Genomic DNA, 24,256 nt, shown 5'->3' with positions numbered 1-24,256 from the left:
ACAGAGAGTCCAGGATGAAGGAGCCAGACGCAGCCGACAAGCGGATTCTACTCAACACCAACAAGAACCGACAAGGAGCGGACATCTTCATCCTGCTGTTTGCAGACCAGAGACGACCCAGGATCCAAGACTCGGCGTGAGTACAAGCCCGACGTCCTCACCCCTTCTCAGGGAGCAGAGGAGGGAAGGCCACCCCTCCCCCCCCAGCACCGGTGATCTCCATCTTGGATACCGACAAAGTTCGGAGGAGCTGCTAGCTCCAGCTCAGGCCTTGGAATAAAACGAGTCATTTAGCAGGTCACAAGAACTTAACGGCGAAGTGACCTGCCAGACTCAGCTCCATCCAGGGAAAAGTCACCCAGCTCAGGCGCCAGCCATTGGAGTGGCTCGCCACACTGGGTAACCAGAGCCAGAGGCTGCCCCTCCCTCTAGCAGCCACCACAATCAATTGAAAAACAGAAACCCTGAGAATGGCTCCAGGCTGGGCGCTGTGAGCTTTATCACAAAATAGCCCCAGGGAAAAGCTACTGTTTGTTGAAAGGCCTCAACTCTACTCAGAACCTAGCCTCATCACCACATCCCCCTCTTTTGTGATTCTCAAAGCAGATCACCCTCCCAGAAAACTAACCTGGGAGGGGGATCTCAAAATCTTGGGTAAAGCAGAGCATTTTTCTGCCTCTTCCAACAAACCAGCCTGATATGCAGGATCTAATAAAGACACAACATAAAATACTGTTCATAGGAGTGACACAATCCCACACAACAACTCTCAACCAAGGAACCACAAGATTAAAGTCTTATATCTTACTTAAGCAATATCAACACAAAATACCAAGGTGAGGACATCCCCAAATGTAGATCCATAAAACTCAAATACATTAAATAGCTCTGTCCTTTTGTTTGCACTTTTTCATTGGTTTATTACACAGGAAAACCAATTATCTACGATTCTGTTTGTATACAATAATGTAGAACGGAAACTCTTTATATAAAATTAAATGAATTTCACATTGACAGTTACAAAAACTGAAAATCTACTCTGTAGACTTCAGTAAGGTTGTTTGTATTAGGAAAGACAATATGAATCATTTAAAAGCAGTGTTTACACATTATTATTGGGTTTTTCTACATCACAACAATGTTTTTTACTTTAAAAACCTTAAAAAGAATTTATTGTTGGCTAAGTATTCATATTCAAAATGCTGAAGTCCAGAAGTGTTATAGATTTCAGGGTGAGACACTTTATGCTTTGTGATTTGGACTATTCACATATATATTAGTGACTGAACATCCCTCTTTGAAATTTTAAAATTTTCAATTTCAAAAAAATTTTTTTTAGAAATTTAATCTGTATTTTAAAGAGGGCAATGCAACTGGGCTCTGGTTGCTGAAGGGTGAAATTCTAGCTACTCAAAAGTCTGAGATCTTAGGATCGCAGATTGAAGCCAGCTGGGGCAGGAAATTCTGGGAGACTCTTATCTCCAAGAAACTACCTGAAATAGTTGGTGCCATGCCACCTCCTATGGAGTCTGCATGAGATCGTGTTAGACAAAGAGCTTTAAGGAAGCATGCCTGCAGGAAGAGGGTGTTGGTTCAAGGCATCCCATACACTTGGCTGCACCTTTATAGCCTCTACTACCTTTATTCTTACTATATTCTTCTTGGCTGTACATTCGTTGCTTTTATTCTCGTTTTGGCTATTTTTCTATTGATCCGTGAACAGAGCATGTTGTTTCTTTCCAGTCCAATGGAGATGACTTCTCTAAATAATAAAGACTAGGACCAAAGATTAAATGTGGCCTTGCCCCAATCAATCTATCATCTGATGTGACGCTGCCTCCAAAAACTCCTACAACTTCACAAGCGGTTTTGCAGCTCACGCATAGTAAACATAAAAACTTAAAATTTCCAAATATGTTACAACAAGCAGAATTAATGAATTAAACTAAGCTAGAAGGAGTTATCCCAGAAGCCTAGAGAGTTCTGAAAAAAGGAACCCCTGATAATAAAAAGAAAAGAAAGATTGAAGAGATGAAGGACAATGCCTATGCCCAGAGTTGAAACCCCATGACAAGAAAAAAAATCCAGGTGTGGCTAGTCAGCAAGTACAGGTAGGGGGAATTCAGTAAAAGGCTTTCCTGAGGAATTCACAAGTGTATACTCAAAAATTAAAACAAAATATATGGTGGAGTGGCTCAGGTGGATACAGCACTTGACTTACAAGATGGAGGCCCCAAATTCGAACTACAATACCACCCTAAGAAAGGCAGGAACTCCTTCCTTGTCATTAGTATTCCTAGGGACCTATTCTGCCACGGTATTGGAAGCCAGTTAGGAGACACTCACTAGCTGCCTCAATTCTCTGCAGCTGTAAGCTGCTGTCTACATAGTAGTTTCCCGTGCAGTCAATGTTGTGCTCATTGCTTAGCATTTCCCCAAACTGAGATGGAAATATAAGTGTATTATGGCCTAGAATGTTAACTGTCCAAACAATGGATTTTAAAATAACTATGAGAAACCCAAGTCCTGTTGACACAACTATTTTTGTAAAAAAATTAGATTTTTTAAATTAAAAAAGCACAAAAATTGATAGCATTTTAGTTTTGTTAATCTCTTTGCTATCTTGCTGAATAGAAGACATCTGGGTTCTCCTATGAGTATTCTATCTTATGGGATACCATATTCTGTTTGGATTCTATGACCAGAACCTGGTCTTATATGAACATTAAGTTGCCAAAGCAGTAACTTGAAGACTCAGCTAGAAGGGTCTCCAGAACCCCAAGGGTCCTCAGAGCATACACTGATTTAGACAACCACTGATTTAGAAAACACCCAACTTAAGGGAACTGAGTTAGGGCATGAAAACTCAGAGAAATTTGCATTAAGGTGGACGAACTGTTCTCAATTATCTGATACTCATCAGTTGACAAAAAGGGAATCCTCTGTATCTGTCAGCTCAAAGACACTGCACTCCTTTCATTCAAATCAGACCAAAAATACATTAGTCTATTCCCAGGAAACTAAGTACAATGACTTGAGTCTCAGGTAAGACAAAGACATGCAAGCCTTGCTTAAAAAACCACACCCACCTGGGCCACACAAATTAGGGAAATTGGGGAAACTATCTGGGGGACTTGATTTCCAGGAGGTTAGGGACTACTATGGAGCCCCATCTACCTCAGCCTAGACATGACCACCACCACCTGCACCCTCCAACCCCATCCTCTTCCTCCTCATCCCCCTAAATTTGAGACTAGGATCCTAGGCCAGTGTCATGCTCCCCTTTGCGCCAATCTGGTTGCCACAGTGGCTTGCCTGTATGTACATGATCTCCCTCACAGTGTAGGGCTGCAGAGCAGTTGGATGCGTGTCCTCAGCAGTGGTGTACACAGAGGCAAACAGGTAGGGCTGGGGAGCAGAAATCTGACACAGCCAAATCAGATCCCCATTTAAACCTCTGGTTGTTACAGGGGCAGAGGAGATGGGGTGGACTTGATAGGCAGAGCCAGTAGGTGCTCCAGCTCATTCTCCCTACTGCTGGGTAATCAGAGATAGCTACCTGTTATCACTTAGCCCTGGCATCCAGCTGTCAGCCTCAAGTCAATTAGCACAGCTGCCACTCTATTTGGAACCTCTTGTCACACTGCCATCCACATCCCACCCTGACTCACAAGAGAGGCTGAACCCTGGGATCCAGGAAGCAAGAGGAGGGGCTTCCTTTACACAAGGTACTTGTGCCAGAAGCCAAGAACAAGCCTACCTTCTATTTTTGATAGGAGGGCCTAGAACTGAAGGGGCACGTTCAGCTGTGATCCCAAGAACAAGCACAAACTGTTGGATTCCATGACTGATTTCCATTCTGGGAAGAGTCAGGGGCTTAGGGCCTTGCCTTCATACTCAGGTTTTCTTTTCTTTTCTCTTAAAAGCAGCTTGCTTTATTACTTAAGCCATAGGTCTACAACAGTCTACTTTTTGTTTCATTTGGCTTCTGCTCAGAGCATGAGAACTCAGCTCCTGCTCTGTGTGTGTGTGTGTGTGTGTGTGTGTGTGTGTGTGTGTGTGTCTGTGTGTGTGTGTGTCTGTGTGTGTGTGTGTGTGTGTGTGTGTGTGTGTGTGTGGCCGGAGTTAGGCACGTTGGTGTTAGGGCTTAAAATTAAGGCCTGGTGACTCTTTTTGAGATTTTTACTATTATTGAGATTAGGTGATTACCTAAATTTCTCTTATTTCAGAATATTGTGGAATAGTGATATTTAGTTGAAGTCACAAACATATTTTAACCTTCACAATGCAAATTGTCATTATTATGGTCGATAAAGTTTGTGAATTCTATAAGCTTTGACAATACAATTCTATAAGCTTTGACAATACAATTATTTCTTCCAGGTGATATATACATTTCTTTCCTTTTGCTTATTGTAAGACGTTCTGTCTTTCACTCTCATTCCTCTCCTCTCTTTCTGAGGTTTTATTGATTTACTTAGTTAACTGAAGGGTAGGTGGCTCTACTACTTGAGCCACAGCTAAACTTCTGCCTTCTTTAAGTGATTAATATGAGGCAAGAATTCCATGGGTAGTCCAGGGCAGTACAGAAAGGCTTGAAATCTGATGATCAGAGTTCAAAGTCAGCCTGGGCAGAAAAGTCAATGAGACTCTTATCTCCAGTCAACCTAAGAGGTGGAAGATAGTAGAGCTGTAGCCTTGAGCAAAACACTTCAATTTTAAGTCCCTCAACTGAACACACTGAAGCAAGTTTCATGGACTTTCCTGTCCAGTATGGCTTTGAACCATGACCTACAGATTTCCGTTTCCTTAGCATTCAGAATTATAAGTGTGAGTCAACATTTACAAATCTTTAATTACCTCTTCTTTCACCTTTTCAGTTATTTATTCTTTCTTTCTTTCCTTTTGACATTTGTTATTAGGCGCTAGCTCTTATGCTGTTTTTTTGTTTCCCTTGAAACTACCATGCCCTACAACTTTGACCACAGGTAAACTACAGGCTGTTTTTCTTTTTTGCAGCTCTTTTTCTAGGGCTTAAACTCAGGTCACAGTGACTGAGGTTCTATTTTTTTTAATTGAGTGGTGGTTCTTAGATCTTGAAATTAAGTCAAGATGACTTTCCTTGAGGTTTATTTATTTTTACCTTAATAGTAGCTTGTTTCACTACTTGAGCCACAGCTCAACTTTTGCATTTTTTGTGGTTAATAGGAGATTAGAATATCAATAGAAAGTCAAGAGCATTACAGAAAGGACTGAAATCTGAGAATCATGGTTCAATGCCAGTCTTGGGCAAGAAAGTCAATGAGACAATTATCTCTAATAACCACCAAGAGGTTGGAAGAAGTAGACCTGTAGCCATGAGCAAAACATAGCAAGTTCAAGCCCCCATACTGAACACAGTAAAATATGTCTCCTGTACTTTCCTGCCTGGGCTGGCTTTGAACCACAGTCCTCAGTTTTCAGTAATCTGAGCAGGTAGACTTACAGTTTTGATTTAGAAAGCCTTAATAGCTCCTTTTCCACCTTTTCACTTATTTGATTGTCCCTTCCCCCTTTTTCAAAGTTCATGTCCTTTATTATTAGGGCCTACTCATTTATGCTCAGTATTTAATTAATTAATTTATTGATATTGTCAGTTGGGGGCTTGAACTCAATGCCTAGGAACTGTCTGTCAGGGACACAGCAGGTACACTACTATTTTCAGACACAGTGCCACTTCTATTTAGTTGGAAAAAAAAAAAAAAAACAGTCACCAGGGGACATTTTAGCCGAGGCTGGCTTCCAAATGTGATTCTCAGATCTAAGCTTCCTGAGTAGCAAGGATTACAGGCATGAGCCAGAGTCACCTGGCTTGTTTTTTTAAAATCAAAACTAGCAGGCTCTACATTTAGGCCACACTACTTCACTGTCCATGAGATTTTTGGCCTTTTGTTTTTTGCTCAAAGCTAGCAGGAACAAACACTCAACTCCTGAGGGTTTTTTTTGGGGGGGGGAGGGGAGGCTTGAATTCATGGCCTAGTGACTCTCTATGAGGGTTGTTTTGTTTTATTTTGGGTATTTTGTTTTTCATTTCAAAGCTAGCAGGCTCTACTACTTGAGCCTCAGCTCAACTTCCGCCTCTATTTTTCTTTTAGTGGTTAATAGTAGATAAGAGTCCCATGGGAACCAAGGCACTACACAGTATCCTAAAATCTAAGGATTACAGTTTAAAGCCAGCCTGGGCTAGAAAGTCCATCAGACTCATCTCCAATTAACCACATGAGACAGGAAGTAGTATTTTTAAACTTGAGTAAAAACCCTCAAGTTCAAGCCCATGTCTAGCACACTCAAAAAGAAGTTAGTTGGACTTTCCTGCCCAGGCTGGATTCGAACTGTAATCTTTACATTTCAGCTTGGATTAAAGATATGAGTCTATATTATAAAAAACTAATTGGCTCTTTTCTTCTTCACATACATTTATTTATTTGTTGGTTCTCTGTCTTGTTTTTAGGGCCTCACCAATCTTGCTGAAGGATAGAATGCTCTAAAAGTTTAGTAACAGTTGCAATTTGGTTCATTTTTTGGTTTTGGTGGTTAGTAGGAGGTAAGTATAGACACTCCCACAAGGTCCTGAATTATACTGATTGCGGTTCATTGTCAGAGGACAAGGAAAGTTCATGAGATTCTTATCTCAAATTAACCTCCAAAAGATTGGAAATGGTCAAGCAAATCTTCTAGATCATATCCCAGAAAGGAACACACACACACTCATACACACACACACACACACACACACACACAGACACACACACACACACAATGGGCTTTTTACACACACACACAAACACACACACACACACAAACACACACACACACACACAATGGGCTTTCCTGTCCTGGCTGGCTTGGAATAGTAATGCTCAATTTCAGTGTTTTGAGTAGCTAGAATTTCAAGTGTGAGCCACCAGTTTCTTGTTAATTTTTATCATTTTTAAGACTCTTTGTGCTCTCTTGTACTTTTTTAAAAATTTATTTTGTGGTTGTCTTAGTGCTAGATCTGTTTTTCACTTACCTTTTTTAAAACTTTTTTTTCTTAGCTTTATCTTAGCTTTTTTTATGCTCAAGGTTGCTGCTCTGCCACTTCAGCCACAGTTCCACTTCTTTTTGCTGATTAGTTGGGAATAGGAGGCTCATTGACTTTCCTGCCCAGGCTGGCTGTGAACCACAGTCCTCAGATTTGAGGATACTGTGTAGTGCCCTTGAATTCCTGTGGGACACTTCTGTCCTATTTACCACCAAAAGATAAAGAGAATGGGGCAGAAGTTGATCTGTGGTTCAAATAAGAGAGCCTGCTAGCTTTGAATTTAAAAACAATACTTGGAAGTCTAATTCTGGTACTAATTGTACACTATTCAAACAAAACAAAACAAAACAAAAAACAAAAACAACCTATGCGCAGTGACCAGGTAATAAGGATTCCTAACTGATAACCTGAACTCATTTCCCAAAGCCTTTTTAAGATATATATGGTCATTTGTGTCAGCTGAGGAGAGATTAAAGAACAAGGCTTTACAGGCCAGTTACTCAGGACTTGGAAATCAGGATCCATTGGCAAAGCTTTTCAGAAAATGACTAAAAACTCACTCTTCACAATTCCAAATGGTTCTTCCCTCTGTGCAAGGGAAAGAGGGATGAGAAGGAAGAAATATGGGAACTAAGAAACCTCAAACAAGGTAAGTTATGTTAACTTTATTAGATAAAGTAAAACATAGGTGTACGGTGTGCAATCCAGAAAAGGACATGTCACCTCTGTGTGGATCCCAGTTAATTTAGTTAATCGATGGTAAGAAGTAAAACCCACTATTGTATTTATAGAAAGGAGGTACATGGCAGGCAAGTCAGTTCACTAACTTCAAGGATTTTGAACATAAAGGAGTGAAAGTGACTCTGTTTGGGCAACAGGAAGGAACAGAGCTGAGGAGGACTGAGATGTGCAGACATTCCCCAAGAAAGATCTCACTGACATCAAGTCTTCAGATGCCTGCTGGTTGCCAGTGGCTTATGCCTGTAATCCTACTCAGAAGGCTTAGATCTGAGGATTGTGGTTTGAAGCCATCTGGGATAAGAAAGTTTGTAAGTCTTTTATGTTTTACAACTCAAGAATATTCATATTTGTTGCTAATTGCAACCCAAGGCAGTGCAATAGGATACCAAGCTGAAGAAAATTAGAAAATACCAGACAGGTATAGAGAAAAAGAAAAAAAAAATCAATGAGGACCTTGGGTCCCAAGGCTTACTGGCACCTGGGCCCCAGGTCACACAAGCAATCATATTTATTTGAATTCACACTGGGAAGGTTACCATGGATACATGCAAAAATGAAGCTTCTATATTGCAATCAGAGCCACCACAGTGACTGAGAAACACTGGTTCCCTTTTTGTTTTGAGAAAGGAGAATGCAACCCAGAGAAAATCCAGACATTTGGTCTATTTTATCTAGATTCCTAGGTTAAGTTGTCAATTCTTTTACCTCCCAGGCTTCAAGGCCTTTAAAGCACTATGGAAGGGGGCAATAGCTTAACCCTCTCCAGAGCTGTGCTTTTTTGTAAAATTGTGAAAATACCATACAGAGGAGTTACAATTACATTGGCAAGATAGTAAGTACATTTCTTATCAAGCATTATTACCTCCTCCTTTGTTTCCCCTTACCATCCCTTCCCCTCTCAACCCCCCTTCTCTCCCTCCACCCCCCACTGAAGTTGTAAAGTTTGTTTTTCAACATAACATCTTATACATATACATTTCATTGTTGTAATGGGGTCACCTGTAACCCTATTTATATATTTATTTATTGATTGATTTTTTTATTGTGAAAATACCATACAGAGGAGTTACAATTGCATGGGCAAGATAATGAGTACATTTTTTATCAAGCATTGTTGCCTCCTCCTTTGTTTTCCCTTCCTATCCCTTTCCATCTCCCATCCCTCCCCCCATTCCTCCCCCCACCCCTCCCTCCCGCTCTTCCTACCCCCCCCAAAGTTGTAAAGTTTGCTTTTCGACATAATGTGTTGTACATCTCATTGTTGCAATGGGTCCACCAGTATCCCTATTTAAACAATTTGTTTTTCTTCCCTTCCTTTCCACAAATTATACCAACATCAAATACAGTGAAAGCAGGGCTAATACCATGGGGGAGGTACATATAAAGCAACAAAGAAATCATTTTATAAATATATTGGAAACAATCTCAAGAAAGAAAAAAAATTTGAATCCTTATCTTGGGGTTCATTTCACCTAACATCAACTTGTCTGACAGTTTCTGTTTGTCTCAGACATATACTATTTATTTCAAATAACTTTGGGCCTGGCTTACTTCACAGAGCTGTGTTTTAACCTTTGCATGGTCAGCTCTCAGCTTTCTGAGTACTATTGAGGTGGTGTTCCAACCTCTCAAACCTTTTCCAGGTTCAACAGCTCAGCTCGAGTCTCCTACACCTATTAATATTAATAGTATAGATTACAAACAGTAAAAAGAGAAAAATAACATTATACATTTAAACAGAAATAACTGACTGCATTCATTTATCCAGGACAAAAAATTTAGCACTGCTGTTTAAGTCACTAATAACACTTTTTTAAGATATACTTTGATGGATTTCATAAAACTTCCTATATACTCCTTAGAGTGTCTTTTTACCTCCCATTTTTATTTATTGCATTTGCATAGTAGTATATCATCCTTAAAATCATATTACCTCATAATTAAAGTTTACCTTGTAAGTAAATACTTATGAGACTCCAATAAAATATCAAAAAAGCTGAAAGTGGAGCTGTGGCTTAAGAGCTATAGTACAAGCCTTGAGCAAAAGAGGCTCGGGGCACTGTCCAGGCCCAGAGTTGAATCCCTAGTGTCCACACATACACCCTCCCCACCCCAGACCCCACACACAATCAGATGATAATGTCTATGAAGTTCTTCCTTAGGATGATCTTGGTGATGTCAGCAACTGTATCAAGTTTCTATCTCTCTTCCATGCATTTGTGGTAGTAGACAGCAGAGTCGCTGTAGTATAACACGTGTCTAAGATGGCATTAGCAAAGGCTATCATGTAACATATCCAACATAATGTCCAGCTCTCTTGATGGTAGATCTGCACATCTTGGGACTTGATGTGACCCATGTACTCCTCAACTCGCTTTCCCATCCTCTGTGCCACCTGCTGCAATGATTCACTATCCACACCAAATAGGCTTTCATAACCTTTCCCTAATTATCTGAATACTGGATGCCAGAGATGTCATGGAGACACTCTGTGGCTATTCCCCTCCCCTGACAGTCCATTTTACCTCCTATGCTCTCCTCACAGATGTGGGCAATGGTCTCTGAGAGACTTCGTGCATCATCTTGGAGAGATTTAGTTTCATTGTATCCATAATCTTTGGGAAATCATGCAGTGAAGGGTCCAGGTTAGGAACATAGCTCCTCCTTCTGCAGGTTTTCCTGTATGTTTTCTTGGCCATTGAACAGAAGGGGGGTCTCTGAAAGGGAATTTATATGGTGTTCTCTGTCTGTCTTGGTCCATATAACATAGAACCACTTTCCCATCCCTTTAATGATTTAGACATGCTCCATGTGATTTGTGCTGCACTGCTCTAAATGTAGTAACAATGTAGAGGACACAACTGGATGTTGTGTGGATAGCTGTCCATACTTGGGCATGAGTCCCCTGACCGGCAGGGCCCATAACTCCATGCTGGGAAAGTGAGAGGAAGATTAGCTGGCTTATATCTATGTAGTCTGAATGACCCCAGGAGGCATTGAGGCCTCCTCTTCATGTACATGGCCCCTCAGCATATTGATAAAGAATGACACACCATGCCCAATCATCACCAAAATGTTCACCTGGTCCTGGGCATTATCACCACCGTCTCACCCACTTCTAGAAAATTCCCTTTTTCAAGGCATTGCCAATCCTCCTCCTTGCATTCTCAGTTAAAATACTGCTGTCCATGAGTAAAGAGCAGAAGACAAGGAAGCAGGTACCCTAGGGAAAGTAAATACTGGACCTATTCCATGGTGAGAAGATAATGCAACCTGCAACTATAGAATAGCGAAGGACTTAAGATGGTTGTGCACACAGTTTGTGCAGAAAAAATGCCAGACCTAGTATGCCCTGTTCAGAGTTTCAGTCCATAATTGTCTCTAACAAAGACATCTCAGGTACAGATAAACCAAGTTCATAGTGTCTTTCTTTCTTTTATTCTGTGCCTTTCTGGGGCTTGCAATCAGGAAATGGATACTATACCTGTAGTTTGTTTTTCCCCTCAAGTCTACTGCTTTACCACTGGAGCCACAACTCTACTTCTAGATTTTTTTTTTTTGTTCATAATTTGAGATAAAATTCGTATAGGCTTTCCTACCCAAGTTGGCTTCAATCACTGATCCTCAGCCTCATGAATAGCTAGGATTACAGGCTTGGCCACTGAGCCTGGCAGCAATACTCTTCCTTTTTTATTGCCTTTTCTTTATTTTTTTGTCAGTTATGGGCATGAATTATGGGCTTGGGCACTGTCCCTCATCTCTTCAGATCAAGGCTAGTGCTCTACCACTTGAGCCACAGCGTCCCTTCCAGCTTTCTTTCTGCTTATATGGTACTGAGGAATTGAATTCAGGGCCTCATGAATGCAAGGCAAGCACTCTACCATTGAGCCACCTTCCCAGCCTCATCTTTCATTTTCTTAAAAAAATATTATTAGGAATATGATGTTCAGAGGTGTAACAGTTAAGTCAGTTAAATTAAACAGTTGTCAGGTAATGAATACATTTTTGGGGGATAATTACACCCCTTCCCTTGCTCTCAGTTTATCCCTCCCACTGTGGCTTTTTTGTGGTTAACTGGAGATAAGGGTCTTCCAGACTTTGCTGCCCAGGGTGACTTTGAACCACAATCCTCAGACATCAGTCTGCTGATGAGCTAGGCTTGAGCTTTAAAGTCAGGATGACTGTTCTGAAGGTTGTTCTATATTTCCTATGGGCTGTGGGCCTGAATGGACTTAGGCAGTGAATGCCAGGCAGGTCTGTCATCCGGAAGCATGTGTCCTACTTAAGCCTGACTGGCTCTCAGAACAGATAGGTGATGCTTTCAGAGCAAGAACCAGTGTGTACTAGCTCAACAGAAGTCCTCACTATATTTATCTCATTCAACAACTACTGGGTTGCTTATCTTATCAACACTTTTTCTTTCTTAAGAATATATGTATTGTAAGATTGCAGTAACTACAGATTTGTAATGGCCTAGGAATATATGTGTGTTATCATATTTAATATTCAAACTACATAACTGCTCCAAATCATGTTTTATTTATCTTAAAGTAGTTCTTGAATAATACTCTTTATTAGTAATGATATTATTAATATAAGTATTAAAGTTCTTCAAACATGTTTCTCTTATTAGATTAATCCTTACAGTGACATTGAAAACACCTTCTGGAGCAGCAATGGAAAAGATACTTGGTGAATACTAAGAATGAGGGATGAGAAGTGTGAAAAACTAAGAGACTTACAAGTGTGACTGGGAAACATCTTTCACAGAGCAGAATCCCAGACTTTTGAAGGTATGTCAGTGTGAGAATAGGTCTTCAACCAGTTCACATGACCACATGGGTGAGTCTCAAAGTTGCCACATAGATTCCTATATGAAAGACTCATGTCTGATGGGCTTTCACAACGCCAGATTTATGAAAGTTTGCTGTTTTCTTTCCTTCAATATTACTTCATACTTTAGTATTGAGTGCATTTTTTCTTTTAAAACATGAAAACAACACCATCTTTTGGACTGAGGTGTTTCCTTTCTCCCTAAGAATAGCTCTGGTATTTAAGAGGATTCCTGACAGGTTCCAGTGCCTCACTTCTTTAATACCAGCTACTCATGAGGCTGGGATTTGAATATCACAGTCGAAGCCTGCCTTGGTAGGAGAGTCCATCAGAATCTCATCTCCAATCAACTACCAAAAAAGCCAGAAGTGGAGCTGTGGATGAAGTGGTAGAGAAGCCTGAGCCCCTGACCAGCCTTCAGGCACACACACACACACACACACACACACACACACACACACACACACACACACACACGTGTCTTCCTGCCAGGCTTGTCCATGGGGTCCCATGAAATTGTTGGAGACCTCTCTTCAAATGGACTCACCCTTGTATTCATGCCTTTAATGTGGAAATTGACTCGCAGTCACCTATAGATCTATTGGTTCAGATTGTGTATTTTGCATCCCACTTCCTCTGCTTGTTTTCTGAGGTGAGTCTTGTAGCTCAATACAGCTGTCCATACACTTCAAGATGCTGCTTATGATCTCAGGGCCTGCATTCACACTCCAAATGGAAAAATAAAATATAACCTGAGGGTCTTGTTTAAATAGGGATGCAGGTGGACCCATTGCAACAATGAGATGTACAAGTCATTATGTCAAAAAACGAACTTTGCAACATTGCTGGGGGGGGGAGGTTCTGTTAAGGGGTAAGGGAAGGTATGGGAAGAGATGGGAAGGAAAACATAGGAGGAGGCAACAATGTTTGATAAGAAATGTACTCATTATCTTGCCCATGTAATTGTAACCCTTTGTACAGTATTTTTACAAAACAAAAACCAAAACAAGAACAAAAAACAAAAAAACAAATCAGCAACTTGCAGATGGCTGCCGGTTTTACATTTGTTTTTTTTGCAAGGTGACCATACTGGGTCTGAATGACATGGCTGAAAAGTGTTTTTAACCTGGCATTGCTGAAGTCTGGCAGGCTACCAAGGAAGCCATAGGCCAACACGGCCACATAGGCCCTGTGTTCGAAGCCTGGTCCTGACCCCTACCAATGCAGGGAGATCCTAAGAGTCTGGTTCCTATACATAGGAATACCAATAGAAGGTTATGAATGTCAAGGTTGAATTAGTTGTTCCTTAATGATAATACTATAAAATTAAACAGAGTGATTTTAAGAGGCCAATGGATTTTAATGGATAGTTTTTGACACATTAAAAGAATACTATTAATTACATGGACACAATAGATTCAGGACAGTAGTTGATTTCATCAATATTTCATTAAGGATGGAAATGAAAATATTAATTACATGGAGGCATAATAAATACCCAAGAATTGCTAGGAATGTAGTTTATATAACTGAAGAATGTATAGACATCTCTGGCACTCTTTAAAGATCTATATTTATTTGTGTAGTACCATCTGCATGTCAATCTGTTCTTATTTTGTCAACCCCTGGGGCTTGATCTCAGGTGCTGGGAACTTCTTGTAAGCTCTATATGCCCCAGGCTGGTGTGCTGACACTCACCCATTCATGAATTGGGCCATGTAGGCTATGAGTGCAGATGCCAGCCCTCCGAAAAATTGAATGGTGGAGTAAGAAGCCTATGGTGACACATGTTTTCCTTTTCTGTGAAAGTCCTGGGTGTCAGGTGTGCAGTTTATACATAGGCAAATCTATATCTTATGTAATAAATGTAGTAAATGTTTCATGTGTAATAACAGTCAATAAAAATAAATGGTAAATAAATAAAATAAAACAAAAAATAAAATGAAGAACTACACTAAGTGCAATATGGAGTCAACATACAGGGCTCGATCTCAGGGCCTGGAAACTGCCTGGCAGCTGAATTGGCTAGAGGCTGCTGTGCTGGCAGTCACCCATTCATGAACTGAGCCTTCTAGGCCCTGAGTTTAGATACCAGCTCTGCCAAAAATGTAATCATGGAGTGAGAAGCCGAGTGTGACACGTTTTCCTCTTCTTTGAAAGTGCTCGGTGACAGGTAGGATGTATAAATTGTATGCAAATCTATATGCTATGCAATAGGATGTCATAAAGGTAAGAAATGACATAGGTGGAAGAAAAACAGATTGAATTAGTAGTGAATCATTCTGGGATAAAATTCAACGCAATAATTATAGGACTTGGATTAAGTTTAATTAATATTTTATTGAGCATTAAGAGAATAAAAATTACATGGAGACATAATTAAATACCTAATAATGGGTAGTAACACACGATGCATAATTTAATTTGTCTCATTTATAAAATATGTGATTATATGTATGGATGTATGTACATATATGATAAATAATAACAGGATATTGAGTAATTATTAATGCTTTATTAATTGTTCAACTGGGACACATCATTAAATGGAGACATAATTTAAAACCTAATAATTGGTAGTAATATTATCTATAATTCAATAATATACAGACATCTATCTTTTTGTGTATATAATACTTATATACAGGAAGCTCTACCCATTTATACCTCGTTCACTCCTGGGGCTCGGTGATTGAGTGCTCGCCTAGTAAGCAAGAAGCCCTGGGTTGGATTTCTCAGTGCCACATAAACAGAAAATCCAGAAGTTCTGCTGTTTTTCAATCAATTAAATGCTAGCCTGGAGCACCAACACTTAGGGACATTTTCTAAGCCCTTACTCAAGCCCCAGGACTGCCGCCAAAAAAAGGTAGAATGTTCTACCTGCAATGATATAAGGACAGGACTTCAAATACATCAGCACAGAGCAAACTAGGAGTCTGGTGCTGACAGCTGCCACCTAACCTGACTTAGCTATATGTAAACCACTGCAACCCAGCTGCATGGAACCAGACGCTGAAGGCTGGCTTAACCCCATCATCCTAACTGTTTGGGAGCTTTAAAACCCAGCCCTGGTAGGAAGTCTGTTAGACTCTTTAAAATGTGGCTCCTAGTGGCAGAGCTCTAGCCCTGAGCAAATGTTATTAGAACAGTATCCACATGCTTTGAGTTCAAGCCCCATGGTTAACCCCCCCCAAAAAAAAAACAGCCCTCTAAACCATTAGATGTGATCTTGTGTGGTTTGTGAAATGTTCCTCAAAGAGGGGTAATACTGATGAAACCACCCTAATTCTAATGACAATTTGTGGAATAGAGCTATGTGCTCAGCCCTTCATAGGGTGCTCTGTGCTGAGTCTTGCACAGGGTGCTATGTGCTGAGTCCTTTACAGGTTGCAGTGTGCTGAGTCCTGCATTGGGTGCTGTGTGTTGAGTCATGCAAAGATTGTCACGTGCTGTGTCCTTCATAGAGCACATTCATTCATCCGGTCCTTGTAAGATCTCCACAACTGAGATGATTTTGCAGACAAAAAATGTGATATATATATATATATATATATATATATATATATATATATATATATATATATATATATATATATATCACATTCTATGCCTCCATAAGAAAAAATGACATTGCCACATTTGTTAGGAAATGGAAAGACTTGGAAAAAATTATATTAAGTGAAGTAAGACAGGCCCAAAGAAAGATAGGTCCCATGGTTTTCCTTATTTGCAATAACTAGTATATGCCTGAGAAAAGCAGAAAATGTCAGATATGTTGCTCTTAGGCAAAATGAACCACACCATAAGGATTCAAATGTTTTTTCTTTCATGTGGTTGTTTCTAACATATTAATAAGATGATTTATTTTTTGCTTTGTAGGTCTCTCCCCCACAGTATAACCCCTGTTTTCACTGTATTTGATGTTGGTATAATTAATGGAGGGGAAGGGAAAAAGCAAATTGTTTAAATAGGGATACAGGTGGACCCATTGCCACAATGAGATGTACAATTCATTATGTCTAAAAACGAACTTTACAACTTGGGGGGTGGGGAGTGAGGGGGAAGGGATAGGAAGGGGAAACAAAGGAGGAGGCAACAATGCTTACTAAAAATTGTGTTCAATACTTTGCCAATGTAATTGTGACCCCTCTGTACGGTATTTTCACAATAAAGAAAAACAGGAGTTTGATTAAAAAAAGAATATTGTGGCTCAGATGTGTCCCCATGGCATGGACAAAATTATGTATTACTGAAGGCTAGTGAGTTGTCTTATGCAGACAATTGTTTTGTTCTATTTTTACTCAGTCATGAACCTTGAACTTGGGGCCTAGGCACTGACCCTTACCTCTGGGCTCAGGATAGCCCTCCACCACATGGAGCCAAGGAACCGCTTGCAGCAGAGTGCCACTGCCTAGGGGTCTATAGCTGAGGTCTGTCATCCTGCCATCTCAGGAAGCTGAGATCTGAGGATCTGGGTTCCAAACTATCTCAGACACAAAAGGTCCCAGGAGACTATTATCTCCATTGACCACTAAGAAACCTGAAGTGAAGTTTGGTGTTTGTGGCTCATGCCTGTCATCCTAGCTACTCAGGAGGATGAGATCTGAGGATCATGGTTCAAAGCTAGGCTGGGCAGGAAAGTCCTTGAGAAACTTAACTCCAACGAACCACAAGGAAACCTGAAGTGGTGCTGTGGCTCAAGTGGTAGAGCACAAGACTTGATCTGAAGAGCTCAGGGACAGCACCCAGGTCCAGACTTTAACTGCTACAACAGACAACAACAACAACAAGAAAAACACAGAAACAAACTAACAAACCTGAAGCAGAGGGCTGGGAATGGGCCTTAGGGGTAGAGTGCTTTGCATATATGAAACCCTGGGCATGATTTCTCAGGACCACATCACTAGAAAAAAGCCTGAAGTGTCTCTGTGGCTCAAGTGGGAGAGAGATATCCTTGTACAAAAGAAACTAGGTACACTGCTTAGGTCCTAAGTTCAATCTCCAGGACTGGTGTATGCACGAATGCACATGGACACACACACACACACACACACACACACACACACACACACACACACACACACACACAGACCAGAAGTGAAGCTGTGACACCAAATGGTAGAGCACTGGGCTTCTGCACTGAGCTCATGTTCAGCACTCAGTCCCTGTGTTCAACCCCAAAACCTAGCCACCCAGAGCCCAACTAGGACAGGTCAAATATTTCAAAACCTGATGAGTTTCACCAGCCCTAGATGATAAGAAGCGTTGTGATATCCGACATGTGCTTGATTTCCCAAGGTTCCAGAAACTTAGGAGAGGCATCATAGGCCCATCATTGCCTGCAATTAAACATTTCAATAGGTTCAGTGCCCTAGTTGTCCGCCAGAAGGACTCCTGAATTATATTGAACAATGTATCTGAACACCAGAATTTAGTCTCACAAAGGCAAGATAAGTGCAGGAAATTTGGCCTGCCAAGGGTGGTGGCATAAATGAAGGCTTCCTGTCAAAACAGAGTACTGGTGAGCGAGATAGCTTGTGGTACAAAGAGGCCTTTTTTTCCCTGACTTTCAGAGCCTACCCACACTCATCCTCACTAATTGGCCCAGATGGAGTTGTTTGTTACACAGCTGTACAGGAGTGAGGCTTTTTGTCTGCCTGTCCAGACAATGAGAGACTTCTTCCAACAGGCCTGGGATGCAGAGAAACCCTCAGGCTACACTGGGAACAGTGAGGGGAGCCCTGGAACATGCAATGTCTTGAAAGCCCTGTCTGTGCTATGAAATCATTGTACTGAAAACAAATTTCCTAGTTCAGTGCCATTCATCATAGCTACTCTGGAGATTCACCTATAGGGATACATCCATCCATATACAAATACATAGAGCTACACCGTCTTTTTCTTTTTTGGTGGGGGGCAGGTCCTGGGGTTGGACATTAACCCTAGCCATTGTCCCTGAACTCCTTTTGCTCAGAGGTAGTGCATTAAAATTCACAGCCCCATTTCTGGGTTTTTCTCTGATCTCATAGATATAATAGTGTCAAATTTCCTACACTGGCTGGATGCAAACTAAGGTTCTCTACATCTTAGCCTCCTGAGGAGCTGGAATTACAGTCAGCAGCCACTGGCACCTGCCTTTCTTTTCTTCTTCATTTTTTACTCTGGACATCTGACTTCTTAACAGGGTCATTCCAATGGTTTGAATTTATTAGTAAACTACCCAATGTTCTTTATAGCTGCCTTCTCTGAGAAGGATTTTCTCTCCTTATCTTCCCCTCTGGCTACAGGTTTGAAGCCAAAAATGAGAAATGAGTGTCCCAGGATTTTGGAGCAAATGTCCACAGGCCATGCCAGTTCAGTCACTTAGCATTGAGCTGCAGTGAACTTACTGTCTCAGGACGAGAGGACTGAAAACTTGAGCGATTTTCATACTGTCTGCATTGCTCCTTTTGTCTATAAAATTATGAATGTTTTTTTTTTGTCTACACTCTTAAGTATCTAGAACACACTAGAAGCATCTTCCTGTTTCTGTTTTTCTCTAGAACCTCTTGAGATTTAGACTAAAGGTTTGTGTGGAGCGGCTTCTCAGTGAATCCCTAAGGAAAGCCGCTTAATCCTCCTCAGGAGATCACCATTCAAAGCCAGCCTGAGCAGGAAAGTCTGTGAGCCTCTTATCTCCAATAAACCACCAGAAAAACAGAAGTGGAGCAGTGGCCCAGAGGCTAGAGCTCCAGCTTTGAGAGATAAAGCCAAGCAGGAGATACTGTCCAGAGCAGGCAGTAAAGCCTGGGATGCGCTTATGTTCAATTATCAACCTGATGGCTGGAAGTGGAGCTGTGGCGGTGGTAGAGCCTCAGCCTTGAGCAAAACAGCTCAGGAATGCATTGGGCCCTGTGTTTGAGCCCTGGGATGCCCACAAGAGAAGGCCAAGTTATGTATCAGTGTCCTCCTACCAACTTATGTGTGTATATTACTTCCCTGAGTGCAAACAGACCCTATGCAATGCTTCTGCTTTTACTGACTGATTTATTTTTCAGATATGCTCATTGCGCATACTGCAGCATTCTCTTCATTTCAGGCCCACATCACTTTTCTCTTCCGGGGCTCCCTGCCTGCATCCTTATATGATGCACACTTAAGCTCTCAGCAGCCTTTATTTACATTTTATTATGAGGCCAACACAGGAACAGTCACAAATCAGGCAGGGGAAGAGAAGATCAGGGTTCATAGTTATTACAGCCATTCAGAAAAATTAACTTGGGGACGAAAAATGATAGCATACTTATGTAAAAACTACCATTAAGAAAAAGATGAGGGGGCTGGGAATGTGGATTAGTGAGAGAGTGTTTGCCCAGCATGCAAGAAGCCCTGGGTTTGATTCCTCAGTAGCACATACACAGAAAAAGCCAGAATTGGTGCTGTGACTCAAGTAGCAGAGTGCTAGAGACAGTGCCCAGGCCTTGAGTTCGGCCCAAGAACTGCCAAAGAGATACCAGGTAGGTAGGTAGGTAGGTAGACAGACAGACAGACACATAGACAGACGGACAGACAAACAGACAGACAGACAGACAGACAGACAGACAGATAGATAGATAGATAGATAGATAGATGATAGATAGATAGACAGACAGAGAGAGAGAGAGAGAGAGAGAGAGAGAGAGAGAGAGAGAGAGAGAGAGAGAGAGAGAGAGAGAGAGAGAGACAGATAGATAGACAGATGATAGGTGAATCTGGTCTTGGATGTCAGTAGGAAAGAAGGGAACACTTCCCCACCATGAGGCCTTCTGCAGTATGCCAGGAAACCAGCATCGCCTTCACATAACCACAGAGCAGGAAGACTGTCTCTCTCCCACTTCTCAGGCAGTGGAGGGCCCGAGAGTCAAGAGGGCAGAGCCAAGTTTTAGCTCACATGCTTGGAGGCAGAAGAGAAAGGGCCCTGCCTCTCTTTGGACTGGGGATGTACATTAATGATGTGGAGAATGAAGGAAGGAGAATGGACTGGCAGAGGTAGAAGGGCCTTTAAATCTGACAGATAGAGAGTCAAGAACCTTACTCCCTAAGACCAAAAAGCAGTATTTTTCTACTCTGTTCCTCCCCTCTCCCCTACTAAACTGGCTCTCTATTGGTAACCTAAAGATAACCTGAGGCTCCCTTCACCTGAGGGAGGAAGGATAATTAGTCATTGTTTGAAGAGGCTGAGAAAAGCCTGACCCTGGTGTGACTCTAACAAATATTTCAGGTTTGCCCCTATTGCTGGCTGTGCCTGGAATGAATGAAGTGGTTTTGCAGCTCACTTCCTTGTTGAGTGTATACATTCTGCCTTCTAATCCTGCAGGCCTAGGTCTCTGCACCTAGCCAGTTTTTTTGAAACTGTTTCCTGTCCTTCAAATAAAGTGTTACATTGGAGTTCTTCCTGCTAGCAGGATGGGTCAATGATGTTTCTTTCCTGCTTTTATAGCTTGAGAACTCTAAGAACATTTAGAATGCAAGTAACTTCTCATCACCAAGGGAAACCCAGGAATTCTTGAACATGTGATCTTTCGGAAGCCCACTGGAGGACACAAGATGATTACAATCTTCACGTGAGTGGCTGGGCAGATGGATCTGCTACACTTGAACCTTGAACTCGGCCTGCTCTCCTAGTCCATGTCCTTCTTTGGTCCTTGTCCTGCTAGCTCCTCAGGAGCTTCCAAGACAGAAATAGATTGATCAAACCCAAAGGGAGTTACTGGCTTTTTTCTTCTTTTTCTGTCCTTTGCTTTAAATGTCTTGCAGGTCTTTGGGCTTGAATTGTGGATCTAGGCTCTGTCCCTGGGCTCCTTTGGCTTAAGGCTAGCGCTCTGCCACATGAGTCCCTTTCTGCTTTGTCTGTGGTGAAGTGGAAGTCAGAGCCTCATAGACATTCCTGCCCTGGCTGTCTTCACCCTGTGATCCTCAGACCTCAGACTGCTAAGCGAGGTTGACAAGCATGAGCTTCTGTTGCTCTGCTAAGTTCAGAACTGTAATGACATTGAAAATACAAGTCAACTGCTCATCATAAAGGGCTTGGGGAGCATATTAACCTTTTCAACATTGGATCTTTCAGAACCCTGTAGAAAGCAAGGTTATAATGCTAAAGACAGAGAGCCTGAGCATATGAATCTGCTATACTTGAACATTGAGCTCTGACTCCAATTCTGATGTACACCAGCATTCATTTTCCAGAAAATGTTCTCATAATTAACAAATAGGAAAAGTACTTTGATTAACCCTCACTTTTTTTCCCAGATATGTGTCTCGAACTCAAGCCTGGGCACTATCCCTAAGCCCTTCAGCTCAAGGTGAACACTCTACCACTTGAGTCACAGCTCCATGTGGGGTCTTTTGATGGTTCATTGGAGGTAAGTGTCTAACAGGCTTTCCTTGGCTAGGCTGTCTTTCAACTGTGGTCTTGAGGTCTCAGCCTCCTGATTAGCTAAGGTTGTAGGTGGGAGCCACCGGCATCTGGCCTATTGTTTTTGCCAGTGCTGAGGCTTGAACATAGGTCCCGGGGTACTGTCTCTGAGCTTCTTTTTCTCAAGGATAACACTCTACCACTTGAGCCATTCCACAGCTTCTGGCTTTTTCTGAGTATGTGGCACTGAGGATTTAAACCCTGGTATTCATGCATGCTGAGCAAGCTCTCTACCTATAAGCCACATTCCCAGCTTCACTCTTACTATTTATCCCTCAACTTGCCTATCCTCAAGAAAAAGCCTCTGAGTATAAATCATCTAAAGAAATCCCTATAGGAAGTTGTCCAAAATGAATAAGACAAAGCTCATACTGGGGACACATTGTAAACATGTGATGACTGTGACAAATGCCTCCATTTCATTATGTATCATATTTCAACACTTAAAAAAGTATTAATGAAAAATGACTCAATGTCCTAAATTATTGTGTATAATTTTATAATAGATGTACAAAATGTAATAAATATTATGTATGTATGTAATAATACTAAATACATTAATCAACGAATAAATGAATAAAATAAAAATAAAAAACAATGACAATAATAATAATATGTAATAAACATACATATGTAAGTATATATCGTAAATATTTTTCCATTGCAGGGCCTTACTGCAGGCCTTGGGAACTATAGCCTGAATTTGTTTTCCTCAAGGACTGTAAGCTTTGCCTTTACCCATGGTGCAAAAGAGTTACCTGGAATGTGAGATCAAATCCCAGCAATGGCAGAAATACTGGCCCCATTTCCAAGACAGTGACAATTTTTTTTGATGAAAGCACTTATGTTTATTCAGTTCCATACTGAACATTTCAAAAAAAAGCAGTGTAGAATTTTGTACAGCTATTCAGACATCTTTCCCTTACCCCCAAAGTCCTTCTCTGAGCACTAAATTGTTTATTTTTTGTATGATGCCTCTTCCTTTGTTTTCCCCCTACTATCCCTTCCCTCCCATTTCCACAACTACCTCCCCCTGCCAAGATCAGTGACTTAATTTTAAATTTTGGCTTGGCACAGGGTTTGAACTAAAGTAGTGGTGACTCTGCACCTTGCCTCACATTGGTATGGATTTACCAAGACGCTGAGTTCAAATCCCAGGATAGAAAATAAAACTAGCAGAAATTCCAAATCAGGAAGCTTTATTTTTTAAATTTAGTTAAATAAATAAATAAATAATTTATTTGTTTGTTTGTTTGTTCTTTTTTTGCCAACCACGGGTTTTGAACTCAGATCATGGCAACACTGCCTGAGCTTTGATATCCCTAGGCTGGGCTGCAGCCTCTTGACCCAAAGCCAATCCTGGGATCCCAAGCCAAGAGGGCTTGCAGGAAGAAAAAAAAAGTGGAACAGCACCAAAAGTAGTGAGCTGCAGAGGGTTGGGGGGGGGTTATAATTTTTTTCTTTGCAGGGTGACCCTACTGGTTCTGAATGACACAGCTGCAAAGTGAACCTGACCTGCCATTGCTGAAGGCTGGCGGGCTATCAGGTAAGCCATAGGCCCACCTGTCAACATAGGCCCCAGGTTCAAATCCCTGTCCTGACACCTACCTACCAGTGGCGGAGATCCCAAGAGACTCGTTCCTATGCATAGGAATACTGATTGAAAAAGTAGTTCATGCATTGGTTTAGTCTAAAAGTGGATGCAAGAATCCTAGGATTCTGATTGATCTTAATTAATAGTTTATTAAGCATGAAAAGAATAATATTCCTTCAATGGACATATAATAAATACCTAAGAGTTCGTAGGAAAGTAGTAGATGTCATTCAATAATACATAGTCGGCTCTGGCACTTTTTACCAATATATATTTATTTGTATATCACCATCTGCCTATCCATGTATCACTGTTTTGGCCAAACCTGGGGCTCATTATGAACACCTGGGAACCACCTGACAGCTTCATTGGCTAGAGGCTGCCAGGCTCACACTCACCCATTCATGAATTGAGCCTGCTAGGCACTGAGTTCATATCCTAGCACTGTGAAAATTTAATCTTGAATTAAGAAGCTGAGTGTGACACATGTTTTCCTTTTCTGGGAGAGCCCTGTGTTTCAGGCATGAAGGAGAACACATCTAAAAATCTAGATACTATGTGATAGAATATAAACAATATAATAAATGGTATA

General features: G+C 41.2%; 1 pseudogene; it reads right to left on the bottom strand.

Moving 5' to 3' along the window:
• Positions 1-24,256, bottom strand: part of LOC138803205 (tubulin beta-2 chain-like) — a 45,303-nt pseudogene that overhangs the window by 3,921 nt on the left and 17,126 nt on the right.

Source organism: Dipodomys merriami, unplaced genomic scaffold (genome assembly GCF_024711535.1).
Source record: "Dipodomys merriami isolate MVZ:Mamm:240054 unplaced genomic scaffold, mDipMer1.0.p SCAF_338, whole genome shotgun sequence".
Taxonomy (NCBI): Eukaryota; Metazoa; Chordata; class Mammalia; order Rodentia; family Heteromyidae; genus Dipodomys; species Dipodomys merriami.
This window is presented reverse-complemented; position numbering and strand designations above follow the sequence as displayed.